Raw genomic sequence first — 13,731 nt, forward strand, 5'->3', positions numbered from 1 at the left:
GTATCTCACCTCTTTCCCAGCACTGGGACTCAAAGTGGCTTGATAGCATTAAAAACAGTACTATTTGCTGGGTTCAGGTGTCATGGGTTCAGCATGGATTGCACACAGACTGGTGACCCTCCCCACAATAATGTAACTGGTTCTACAATTGACCCCAGTTAATAGTCAGGCTTCAGGCTTCTGCACTACTAGTCTGAACATCTTCTAAACTATCTTTAAAGGCAACGCCTGCACAGAGTCAATTTCAGAAGTCAATCCAACAGATACTAGAGCATGCATAATATCAGTCATATTCAATGTAAAGACAAACACACACACAAACACCAAAAATCTGGAGAAAAGCAGAGAAATGACACCTTCGTATGTCTCTCATTTAAGTCCTCTCACCCATGCCCAGACATTTAAGATCAGATGTAATATTCCACCTACTTGAAACAGACCAAGTTTCATTTAGCGTATCATTCCTTGAAACTGGGCAGCCAAAAAGCCTCTCAGTGCCCTGAAGCGTATTGCAAATATAATGATCATCTTGGTTGGCCCCAACACCAAGATATATGCCTGTCCTGTCATGGAAGATTTATCCAGCTACCATAGAAACCAATTGTCATGGAAGGACCTAACCTGAGTTTGTTGTCATATTATACATTCTGTAGAACTTCTGCAGTGAAGAGAGCATCCACACATCATATCAGCAAGAACACATGCATGCCTACAACAAATAGCACAGACCTAGTCCTGTCTGGGGGGAGAGGAGTGACAAATTCCCCTTTAGCCCATCCCCCAGAAACACAACGTAGACACAAATAATCTTTTGATGTTTTCAGCAAATTTAACCACCCCTGTAATATAGATACAATAGGTAGAATGCAGCTTTTATTTCTGATGGCAGGCTTGGTGATGTTAAGTACAGTTAAGGTGTTCCCAAAAGCTGTTTCTGATCTTGGCTTGGCTTTAACCCTCATTTCTGCTCACTATATAATAGCTGCAAGTGTTGCTTTTCAATTTGATGACTCAACATGCTATTCAAGAACACTGGCTTTTATCATGTCTTATTCATACTGTTAAATGCTGTGCAGAGGTGATGGATAAGAATCGCGAGTGCAGTATTATTTAGCTATAAAAATATATAATAATTTCACTTCAAGCGGTAACAGCATTTGCTACTTTTTTCCCAGGCACAAAAAATCATCAAGAACTTCCCAATGGAAGAGTAGAGGATAAACGACAGAATTGCAGGGGAAATAAAACTGATAAAAATGTGTCCTTTCAACTTTGCAGAAAGCATCTTGCTTTTTTATGTCCAGAACAATCTGAAATACTTTCCTTATCCTATTGCACCCCCAGGACTCTTATCTCTAAGCACCAGTGCTGATAATTTTTCTGGCAGCCAAGTACTTCCTAATCTTGTTAACACTCACTACTTTGCCAACTTAGCACTAAGTTTATTAATAGGTCCTGGAGTCTTGAGGAAAAAAGGGTCTCTGGAGCTTAGGGAATGTCATTATTTGTTGTCTTTTTAAGTCTGATTGCTCTGCAGAAAAATCTGACCTGTAGAAAACATGGCATTAAGAAACCATTAGTACAAAGTGAATAGGGTAGGCTGATGGCAAAGGATATTCCCTTGACTTATTGCTGCTCTTTTGTCATCACTTTCCTTGCAAACACAGTAGGGGGCAGTGCCTTTGCTAGCAGGGGAGAATCATTGCCTCAACACATTGCTTCTACACAAAGGATAAGAGAAACAAGGCCATAAAGAGTAGAAGTCAAAGCAGATTTCTGCCCTGTATGGAACCTCAAATTTAGCAGACAAACTCATTTTCTTTTCTGTTTTGGGACTGTTGTCTCAGATCTCTAGTTAGGCCAGGTGTTACCAAACTTCTTACTGTCAGGGAATATTTCTTTATTGTTTATATGCTGAGGAGTTGCTGGCCATCACATTGCAGAAAATGCTGTAATATATTGTAGGGTGTACCCAGTCAACCCAACCTATTAGAACAGACACCCCACATGAACTATTGCTTGGCTAATCCCCCCCCCCCCCCCACACACACACAATCATTTGTAGCATGCCAAGGAGAAGGGTATTTGTCAATGTTTGGAGAAACATGATTTCAATTATCATTTTGTTTGTAACCTCATAACCCTCCTCCAACAACAAAGCTTTGGAGGTGCTTAAAAAGGTACATTGGATGTCCTCAGCATCCCAGCTAGATTCATAAATATTATGACCTTGGGGTCCTTTTCAGCATGTATTTCTGTACAGAAAAAAGAAAAGAAAAGAAATATCTTGGCTAGACCAGTAGATTTCCATTGGCCTTCATGAATACTGGCATGTCCTTCCAACTAGGAAAATCTTTGAATGTGTAATCCCTGTCAGGGATAGCTGAACATTTCCCTCCAAACCTAAGAAAGTAATCCTATATATGTCCAACACACTTGGTTGGTGAACTACACTGGATGCCCTTTTTTTTCTCCTCTTTAAATGGCTCAGGTCCAGACTATTGGGTCTTCTCAGTGTCTCTTCCCAGACTTTGGAACTTCCTCTTCAGGGAGGCTATGATGGTGTCCTCATTGGTTTACTTTGACTGGAAAGTAAAAACCTTTCCATTCTGCCAAGCTCTTGGCATGATGTTAGTTTTGTTGATTTTTTTTGTATTGTGTCTTAATTAATGTTAATGATGATGCTGGTGATGCTGGGCCAACTTCATCAAAGTTTTCTTGTTTCTTTGTTCTTTGGGACTGGAATCATGACACCTCTCCCTCCATCCAACTAAAGATGGTGGACAATTTGCTAGTCTTTTATTAAGTAATCTAAAACATAACACAGATATTCAAAGTCAACATGGCTATGCAAACATGCCACAGGAGCCACAGTTGAAAGGCCCATCTCCCCTGTGCTCCATCAGCATATTGTTCTCATCATATTGCTCTCAGTAAGAGAACCACCCCAAAAGAACTCAATCCTTGGGCAGGAGAGGCACTTGTTCAAGTACTGAAGTCCTCCACTGTTTAGAGGTTTTAATTCCATCACCATCAACTTATTTAGACATGAAGCAAATTCACAGCATTTGTACCATTAGGCAGCAACTTCTTTTCTGCAGAACAACTTTGAAAAGGGAGTGCAAGATGTTGTATTTCAAAGTTCACTAAATTTATTAGGTCTGCCTGGATGAACTAACAGCAGGGGCTGGGGAAAATAGTATTACCCAGATCCAGTTTTAGGTCTCAAACCAAATGGCTCTTTGGAAGCACTACCCCAAATCAGTGCCAGCAGAACTCAAAGGTCCATTTGATGATGAATTAACCATAAAGTGGGGTATCAGTAAGCACTGATGGAATACACGTGTCTGAAAAATTACTCCCCCTCCTCACCTTTCCCCTGCTGTGGTTGATCAAAAATCTACTACCCAAACATATTAATATTAACAGAGAGATGTGGCATACTGTGAACTTTATGGGTACCATGGTGTGCTGCAGATTTGTTTTTCCTGTAATTTAATAGTTCTATTTACTAAATATTTGCATATTCTTCTGGCCTCCTGGATGCTCCAGAATTGGACAATTTGTAAGCCAGAAATGTATGAAACAACTATTCAGGTATATATCCCATCTCTATGGTGTACATTCCTCTCTTCTCCTAAATATTATTTGACTTAATGCCTAAACATTTTGCTTTCTGTTGAAACCATGAAAGGCAAAGAAATGACAGAATGCAGCTCACCCACCAAAAACAACAACATTGTGTTGGTCATTTTGTTCATAAAACAATCCATAATAAGACATTACTACTCTTCATGTAATCTGTAACAACTAATTACCATTTCCATTGCTTTGGTTATATCTCATATCTTTTGGATGAAGTTTGATGGTTTGGAACAATAGGAAGGGATGTAAATCCTTTTTTGAACTCTTAAATAAGATTCAGAACTTGGAAAGAAGTGTGGGGAAGTCATGTGGCCACACCACCATTGGGGACAAAAGAACTTGGCCTGAATGGCAGGCTAAGGGCAGTGACAGAACAAGGCCACCTCCAAGCCAGCCACTGGCATTCTGGCCCTTGTCCTCCTTCCCTCTCTCCCTCCCTCTGACCTGGCTGGCTGAGCCCACACTATCCTGGCTGCCTGAGGCTTATCTCATTAGTCTCCCCACCAGCAGGTGGCAGGGGGCCTCTTTCTCTTCCTCTGCTCCTCCTCCTCCTTGACTGCCTTCTTGGTCATCCCCTCCTCCTTGGCTGCCTCCTCCTCTGCCTCAACATGCATTTGCCATCAGTGAATGCTTTAATCCACAAATGAGAAGTCTACAGATACTGAGGACCTACTGTATTCTCCTTTTTTGTTCTTGGTGCACCATAGAAAATGAAGATGTGGCCTTTAACTTCCCCACTTACTTATTGCTTATTGAAAGTATCTTTGTCTTATCAAGAACATTTAGTTTCAAACGTCTTCATAAAGACTGCTATGCCTTTTTGGTTGATCTAATCAAAACATTGCCACTATGTGGCCTTTGGAATTTGTCTTATGGTAAGCATGGTTACCACTACAATGAAATGGGATATGTTTCTCCCTTTTTCTTCCTGCCTGCATCTTTCTGAGCCACTTTCTCAATTTCTGTCTTCATTTCTTCCACCTACATTTCCTCTTTGCATTTTTTCCTGCTAGTTCCTCCTTCTCCTCCTCTCATCCTTCTTCTCTCTTTCTCCATCTTTAGATCCACTCCTGCTTTTCAAAAAACAAAACAAACAAACAAAACAAAACAAACAAAAATATTGTCAATGTGGAGGGGAGCACTGTAACATGAATTGCTGATACTGGGGCTCTTTCACAGTACCCAGCTGTATGATTTCATGGCTGTATCCTATGGAATCATTTGTAGTGATTTTGGTGAGGCATTACAGCTCTGAGAATTTCAAATATCCCTTCCTAAACTGAAAAGGCAGGAGGCCCTTAACATGCTAAAACACCAGATTTTCATCTTGGAAGCTACGTCAGCTTTGGTTAGTACATAAGTGTGAGACCATCAACAAATACCAGATGCTGGGGGCTATATGAAGGGAAGGAACTGGCAAAACCAACTGTGAATATTCCTTGCTTAAGAAAACCCTACAAAATTCTTGGGGCTGCCATAAGTCAACAGGTATGTATTTAAAGATATATATACAGACACAAACTGACAAACCCAGGGTTCCATAGGATGTTGCCGCGGGAGCTAAAATGGAATGAGAGTGCTATAACTGTGTTGTGTGAAAAGGCCCTTGGAAACTGTTAGGAGAGACAATTAAAAAAAAATTTGTTTCCCAAAAATAGGATGGGAGGGGTGTGAGGACCATAAAAACAGCCTTGAGGGTTGCATGGGGCCAGACCACTTTGCCCGCCTCTGACATAAATAGTACAAGAAAGGAAAAAATGCTGTTTATTTCTCACATCTGTTATTAATGAGGGTAAGATGTTCTGCCTGTATAGAAATGCAGTGCTTTTTAATTAGCTAGCCCACAGGACACTGCTCCAGGAAGTTCTAAAGGTTTGGGAACAAAGAACCGTGCAGTCCTTGAACTCATCTGATACATGGAAAATAATGTAAATGCCTGTGAAATAAACTGATGTAGAGTCAGTTTCTTTCCATCAAGGACAGTTGAACAGATCAGTCTGTTGCCACTGAATTTCTATTTTTACCATATCCAGATATGTTCCATATTGTGTGGATACATATATTTTTAAACAGAAAAAAATCCCTAATTTTAATTCATATTTTTTCATGAAGCATATTAATGAATGCATGTCCAACATTATACTAGTGCACGCTTTAGAAATGCCCACAGTGTATAATTTCCCCCACCTCAGTTTTTACGTGTGCACATATTAATGAAAACATTTTGTTTCATCCTTCATGGAATGCATTTGAAGCCCAAAAATATATGGATTTTGATTGAAAATTTAATCTGTTTCTGTATTCAGAGATACATGCATCTCTACCCATGCCACATGTGAAATTACTTGCAAAAGTACTTGTCTACTTGTCAGCAGAACTGTGATTATGGAATGATTAATAAATACATATATCAATATGAATAAATAAGAACATCCGTCCATAGTCATCTCAGGCTCTACTTAGTCACCTATATCATGGGAGGAGAATCTTAGGACCTGAATGGTTTTCTAGAACTTTAAATTCCAGCCTTTGGGGGCTTTTTGCAAAGCTTTGAAGTGTAATCAGTGTCCAGTTTCTGATCTGTTCAGTTGGGGAAAATATTCTACCTTAAACCATCCAGCTTCAATATGAAAAAGCTCACAAAATTCATCTCAGCTCTGGGTTTCATATATTGTAATATAAAGATATTTATTTCTAGGCATTTTAGTAGTATCTAGACAGATACCTATGTGTTTCAATCCAGAGATCTCAGTTAACAATTGTGTATTCTGTGTATCTATGTCAGTCTGTTCAACATTGCCGCATGCCTCCTGAACCTGTAAAAATCTTGTAACGTGAAATGTAACAGTTTCGAAATAAATCGATGACCATTTGCTTTAGGCTTTTCGTCAGCAATCAAGAAAGGGTAAGAAGTGTTCACCTTCATCTAAACTGGTTTCCAAAGGATTGCCTAAAACCTACTTATCTCTTGCTACTTCTGTTGCCACTTTACCCTAACTTTAATTTAAGTAGGAGTTCAAAAAGAAAGCTGGAGAAGATAGAACATTTTCATTTTGGCTATAGAATACAAAACGTGAATCTGGGGAACTCAATTGCATTTCAGATCTACTGCAGCCTTTCTTGCAGTCCTTGGGAGTTCTGCATAATTATCTTTAATCCTCACCACTGCTGACTCAGTACTTTGAAAATATGAGGAGGGAGAAGCTTAACAGTTCCTCCTGCCACTTGTCTAGTTTGTTCTCTATACCTGCTTTTTTAAAAAAGTGCAGGCAAATAATCTATATTTCAAAGAATGATGACCTTTACATTATTTAAATGGAATCTTTCTTTCAATATCTGAAATGAGAAAGTGATTAACACTGGGGTTGATAGACAAGCTGTATTTTAGAAATAGATAAGCTTAAAGGTCAGACATTGTGACAAAGAGGACTTGGGCTTTTAAATGTTTAAATACTTTGTAAGAAATAAGGTGTATGTAAGCCCCCTCCCCACTTTTAAAAAAATAGAATAAAAGCATTTGCATTTTCATAAAGTTCCTTTTTCTGTATTAGTCAACAATCCAGTAAGAATGGATGAATAAAGACCCTGATATATTTGGAACTTGATCTTGATTCCTACACATTAAACTAATGGTGCATAGGTTCTTCTTAAAGGTTTTCTGCCTCTATGTTGGTTGCAACTATGCTAAAAATTCCTCATTGAACAAGACAATTGTCAACAAGCTAAGGTATTTCATACATTAGCTTTAGGAACAATGCAGTTGTTCTCTTCGATTTGCTCTTATTGGGTCAGGAAGGGCACCATCATTTTGGATTGCTGTCTGGTACATGTTAAGTCAATAACCATTTTGCTTCTTAGAAGCATGTGCAATTTGTGGACACTGTGAGACTATCTAGTGCACACTTAGGCATTTCATAGAACTCAGTCAGTGGTGAATGATGCTTTCCGTATCAGTGTAGAGGTGAATCTATTTGTAGATCTTCCAACATATAAATGAACTATCCAGTGTGCTGAAAAATCTAGAGGATTGGGTTGCCATTTGGCCCAGAAAACCTGGAAAACCCCATACTGAAGAAAATGCCCCTGTCATCAGCTGAAGCAGTAAATTCTGGATTTCTCCTTCATCAGAGGTGTATGGGTAGGTTAAACTGTGGCAGTGGTAATGAAATCAAAAACCGTGCAAGAAGACTAGCACTGGTAGGGGCCTCATCCCACCCTGCAGGCACTACTTGCACTGTCACTTTATTCTTCCATTCCCTCCCCTCTTCCCCCAACAGGTCAGAAGGTGGGAAAGGAAAGAAGGCAAGCAGAGATGGACTTGTGGTGTGTGGTGATTGTGTCTAGGCAGTATAGTGGAACTTTGCTTCTAAACAGCCTCAAGAGAGTAAAGTCTTATTTACTCTTTGGGGCAGCTTGAAAGCCTCTCTCTCATCACACTGGCTGGAGGGGGGGGGGGGAAAAAAAAGAACTCTTTGCATTGTACTGGCACTGTAGTTGAACCATAATGGTAGAAAAAGTGCAATGATTAATATGTTGAGTGTACATAATAAGAATGCAAATGAATAATATGCATAATTATAATAGTTTGCATAACATGTACATTAGATTCCCATATATGGGAGACTAGAATATGGCAACCCCAGCTCAAAATAACTTCACTAGATGTGGATACTCTGCAGAGAATGTGAAGTCGAAGGCTTTCATGGCTGGCATGGCTGGTTTTTTGTGGGTTTTTCAGGCTTTGTGGCCATGTTCTAGAAGAGTTTATTCCTGACATTTCACCAGTGTCTGTGGCTGGCATCTTCAGAGAATGTGGCCTCAGCTCTCTTCTATGCCAACATTCTCTGAAGATGCCAGCCACAGATGCTGGTGAAACATCAGGAATAAACTCTTCTGGAACATGGCCATATAGCCTGAAAAACCCACAAAAAACTCATGCGAGAATGTTTTTGCCTGGCTCCCACCTCACTAGGCAAAATGTCTTGCACATAACTTGATAAAATTTAATATCTGGCCACATAGGAAAGCAACATAAATGTGAAGGTATATGGAAGAAAAGGGAAATGTTGGTAGAAGAAAATATAATCTTCAGGAAATGCAGGTTTGAGATAAGAATTTGAAGGAAAAGAGAGGGGCACACAGTCATGTCTGACAGTTGGATACAAACATAACATTTCACTGTGGGGATTCACACACTATCATGCCTAAGGTAGGATGTTTCTCTAGTCTGCAATCCAACACACTGTCCTCTTGGGCCACTGCTTCGTAGTATGCTAATGTTGAGAATATAGCAGTCAGTGACCCTTTTGAGATATGATACAGTCCACATAGATTCACACATGGGTGACTTTTTGATCCTTTAACATGCTCAGAATCACATTTAAATGGGGCTAAATGGGGACTTCAATGTGTTACTTTAATAAATAAATAAATACAGTGAGAAGTTTCAAAGCAAAGTGCTGAAACATTATTTAAAGATAAGCTTTGATGGTATTGAAGAGAAACACACATGCACACTATGTCATGCTGAGGGTTCACTTCAAAAACAAACCAAAAATGCTAGCTAATGAGGTCATTTAAAGGTGTTAGCAATTTTCTCATATCTGCCTTCACAATTTTTCTTAGTAAAAATATGAGACAAATTGTTCTATCTAAGAAGTGTGATTATGAAGTACACAGCTAATTATTAAGCTTAACTATGGGCAATTTAATCCATTTGATTTTAATCTCAGTGGTTGTCTTTCCAATGTACTTGGTTATTTTTAATGTGTCTTATTACATCAGCTAAAACAGCATCTGGAGATGCAACGACTACACAAATAGAAGAAACCAATGCATGTATTGGATCACTAATGTGTGGGGTCAATGAGACTGCATAGCAATAGAACTGTAGAGCTGAATTAGCAATGTGGGGCATTTTGCCAAAGTTCTTCTAATAAAATAAATTGTTTCCATTTGCTGGTAAAGCTATTACATTCCAGGGAAGAAAGAGGGTAAATTCCATTGCTTGTAAAGATCAGAGGTCAAGATTGCAAATTGTTCCTATTTTCTATGTCACGTTGTATAACACAGCACATTTTATGAGTCCTGACAACTGCAGATTGGCTTCAATGGGTTGCAGAAATAAGTAAATACAGTGAGAGGGGGTTTAAAGGAGCAAAGCACACAGATCAATGTTTAGACTGAGTGGAAATGTTATTTGCTTGCAAATAATTTTTGTTGGGAGTGGAAGTAATACTTTACTCCTTTTGTTGGTTGCAAACTGACCCATGGGGCAGAAACTGTGTGACCCACAAAATTATGAGAACACTTGCACTTAACAAGAAACAGTCTAGCCAGGCAAACTGTGTCATCTGTTTTTATCTACTCTTGTAGGAAATGGAGTACAGACTGTGAAACTGGGATATTTGTTGTTGCTCCCACCACCTGCTGAATAATAACTACATTTTAAATCCAAATGCATGTGTTCTATAATAATTAGAATATGATGCAAAGAATTGAATCATAGAGTCATAGAGTTGGAAGAGAACTCAAGGGCCATCCAGTCCAACACTCTGCCATGCAGGAACATACAATCAAATCACCCCCAGCAGATGGCCATCCAGCCTCTGTTTAAAAACCTCCAAAGAAGGAGACTCCACCATACTTTAAGGGAGTAAGTTTAATTGTTAAACAGCTCTTACTGTCAGAAATTTATTCCTAATGTTGAGGTGGAATCTCTTTTCTTGTAGTTACCATCCATTGCTCCTTGTCTTAGTCTCAGGAGCAGCAGAAAACAAGCTAGCTCCATCCTCAGTATGACATTCCTTTAAATATTAAACAGGGCTCTGGTGAAATTTAATTTGGATTGGGAGCCATGGATAGAATATATAAAGAAGGACGGTGATAACATAAACAAGGTATTAGATTGTTAATATCGACATAGACTCTAGAAAATATGACTGAAATGTTAATTTAACTATTTAGCTATCTATTGAGGAGGTTGTATTGAATAGATTAATTTTGAATACAAGTTGTTTGGAAAGTGAACACATATAAAGTGAGTTGAGTATTAGTAGCTGGAACTTAAGCAGTAACTTAACAAAAATATAATAACAGATTATTTACAAAAAAATATAAATGTATTGGATAAAATTATAGTTAAGAGTATATAGAGAAAGTACTAGATGTCATGCCCAGCCTGGAAGATGAGTCAAAGGATGAGCCAGAGGCTGGCCCTAGATCTGCTGGAGCAGAGTCTGTGGCACCTCCAGAGGTTCCGCAGCCAAGTCTGCCTGGGGCTGAGGCTGTGGACATAGAGGAGAGTCTAGGAAGTGTGCCTATGTATTCCAATCTGTCTCACCATGCCTTCCTGCCCATCTGTACATCCCCTAAGATCTCTGTCACTAGTTTCCACAGTCATGGTAGAGCCATACTGTACATATCTAGAAATTTTGTTCAGTTTTACACACACGCACACATCACCCAATGTTTGGAGTCATTCCTTAGACTTCAGTTGGCATATTCTAAAGTGGATGTTGTGAGGATGGTATCCTAGATGTTAATCCTATTTTGTCTCATGTTGCAAACGTTTTCATTCATTGTGGGGTCATTTTAAAGACTAAGAAGATAAAATAAGCTTTTAATGGCTCCTTGAAATTATGGATTAAATTATATCACTTACATCTATGCATTGTGAATTGACAGTTTGATAAAACGTCTGTTGCGGCCACAGCAATTCTGGGGAAATGCTTCTGCTGGTTGTTTTCTTTCTAATGCATAACCAATTTCAAGTTTCAGTCCTGAAGCCTTTAGTGATCCACTACTGGCATATACATAATCTCTCTAAATTGACAGCAAAAGCCATATTAACTCAGTTTGTTATCCATTCCACCACAAAAAGGAGTTGTGCCACCTGAGAACAGAAAGAGGAAAATGTATTTTTTTTAAAAAAAAAACTATAATAGGTGGTAACATAACATGTAACATTTAGTTTTTATTTTTAAAAAATCACTTAATTGACATGAAACTGGATGCAAAAATATAAATGTGCCATGCAGACTTTTGAGAATAATAATAAATATAGCTGTTTATTGCATAGGCTACAGATCTCACTTTAATGGGGCACGAGGGGGGGCATAAGAAAAGAAAAGGTTAAATTAACCTTGGAATGAAGTATTCAATAATTTCCCCTGGGCTGACAGAATGGATAAAAGAACAAAGAGTTGCATGAAGCTTAGCTTGTTGGGCCAAGGATATTTCTCGAGCTTGATATGAACAAAGCGAAGCTCGTAACTACTGTCAATCTTATTGATGTTTATAAATCTGAAAATTGCAATTCCTTTTGCAACAGGGCACTAACATAATCTATGAGTACAGCTCAAGTCTAATTATAAAGCATAGGGTTAAAAGTAAGAAGAAAAGTTAGAGGAATATAGCATTATCTTAAGAATCGATCTTTGTTTATCTTAACAGAGATGGGCTGGCTTAAATGTTGTAAACTCTGAAATTCAGAAATACTGCTGCTTCTGGTCCAATTCCATTTTAAATCAGCAAACTATTTTCTTTTAAAAGTATTTGATTATGGTCTAGACTGGGATGGGCAAGTGTGTTTGAGTTGAAAACCATTTGTGCTCCTGTGACCTCCACTAGGGTCACATCCATATGCTTTGGTCTCCATTTATTTTAATTATTTGGCCCATTTTAGCCATTTTTAATGGATTTGGGGGTATGCTTGGGACTCTGGGGGTGTGCACAAAACTGTTGCATTTCTGGGCAGATTCAGATCATTTTGGAATTTAACAAATGACCTCAAATCAGCCCAGGATTTAGAGGGGGCTAAGGGGGCTTTGGTGGGGGTTTGGGTGTTGTAAAAGTGGCACTCAAGATCAGCAGCTGTAAAAGTGCCACTCAAGATCATCATCTTGTTCACCAGGTTCTGAACAGGTCATCTTCCCATTCTTTGAGTTTTATTTCTAGAATCCTTGGTCATTCCCCATGCCAGCTGGGACCACAGTGAGGTGAGCTTCAAATATGTGGAAGACCAAAGTTTAAGAACTGCTTATCTAGAAATGCAAATTCAATTCAGGAAAAAATTATGAAATTCCCATTGACGGCTGGGCCCAGCTTTTACATGTGGCAGGATAAACTGACTAGGGATGGAAAAAATCTTTCAGTTCTGCTTTTGTTATATTGCTCAGAATCCTACCACAATTCCTGACCTGTCCTCTGTATTGTGTAAAAACTCTTCTATCCCTCTTCCTGCACAAAAATATTTGTGCATTTTTTGTATATTTTCTCCCAATGTATGTATTTTTATCCATTAACTATAAATGTTAGCACATTTTTTTTCAAATATGTTTGTAGTTAGAGAGAGAGAGAGAAAAATATGTCATTTGTGGTGCTGTTCTGATGATACAGAAAAAAGACATTCATATTTTCTTTAAGAGTCTCACAGGCCACAGATTTGATGAATTCATTTTTTAAATTAATGCAAACCAGTTAATAAAAGCTTATTTTCAATTTCCAAGAGTGACCTGGTTCAGGCAGCACTATCACAAGTAGCAGTAGTGGTGGGAAATTATTATTTATTTAATATTCTGTCTTTCTCCTGGCCCGGGACTCAAGGTATCTTACAAAAATGGTAAGATAAGAAAAAATTAAAAAGAAGTTAAACATAATTAAACAAGTAGGCATACTAAAATAATTTAAAAACATATCAATACAGTTAAAAATAGATCATGCACTTACCATCAAATGCTTCTTGGAAAAGTCCTTGCCTGCTGATAGAAGTAGAGGGGAAAGGGGAGCCAGCCTAGCTTTCTGTGGAGGGGACTTCCACAGCCTGGGGTCAACTACCCAGAAAACTACCTCCCATGTCCTTACCGAATGTCCCAGTTAGGGTGGTGGAACTAACATAAACCCCTTCTCAATGATTTTAAGCCTAGCATGTTCTCTCAGCTAATCTGGACTTAAGATATACAGTGCTTTATAGGACACAACCAGCACCTTGAATTGTGTCTGGAAATGAACCAATAGTCAGGAAAGCTATTTCAGAAAGGAAATTACATGTTCTCTGTAATCGGCCCCAGTCAGCATTCTGGCCAC

The sequence above is a fragment of the Sceloporus undulatus genome, chromosome 5 (assembly GCF_019175285.1).
Source record: "Sceloporus undulatus isolate JIND9_A2432 ecotype Alabama chromosome 5, SceUnd_v1.1, whole genome shotgun sequence".
Classification (NCBI taxonomy): Eukaryota; Metazoa; Chordata; class Lepidosauria; order Squamata; family Phrynosomatidae; genus Sceloporus; species Sceloporus undulatus.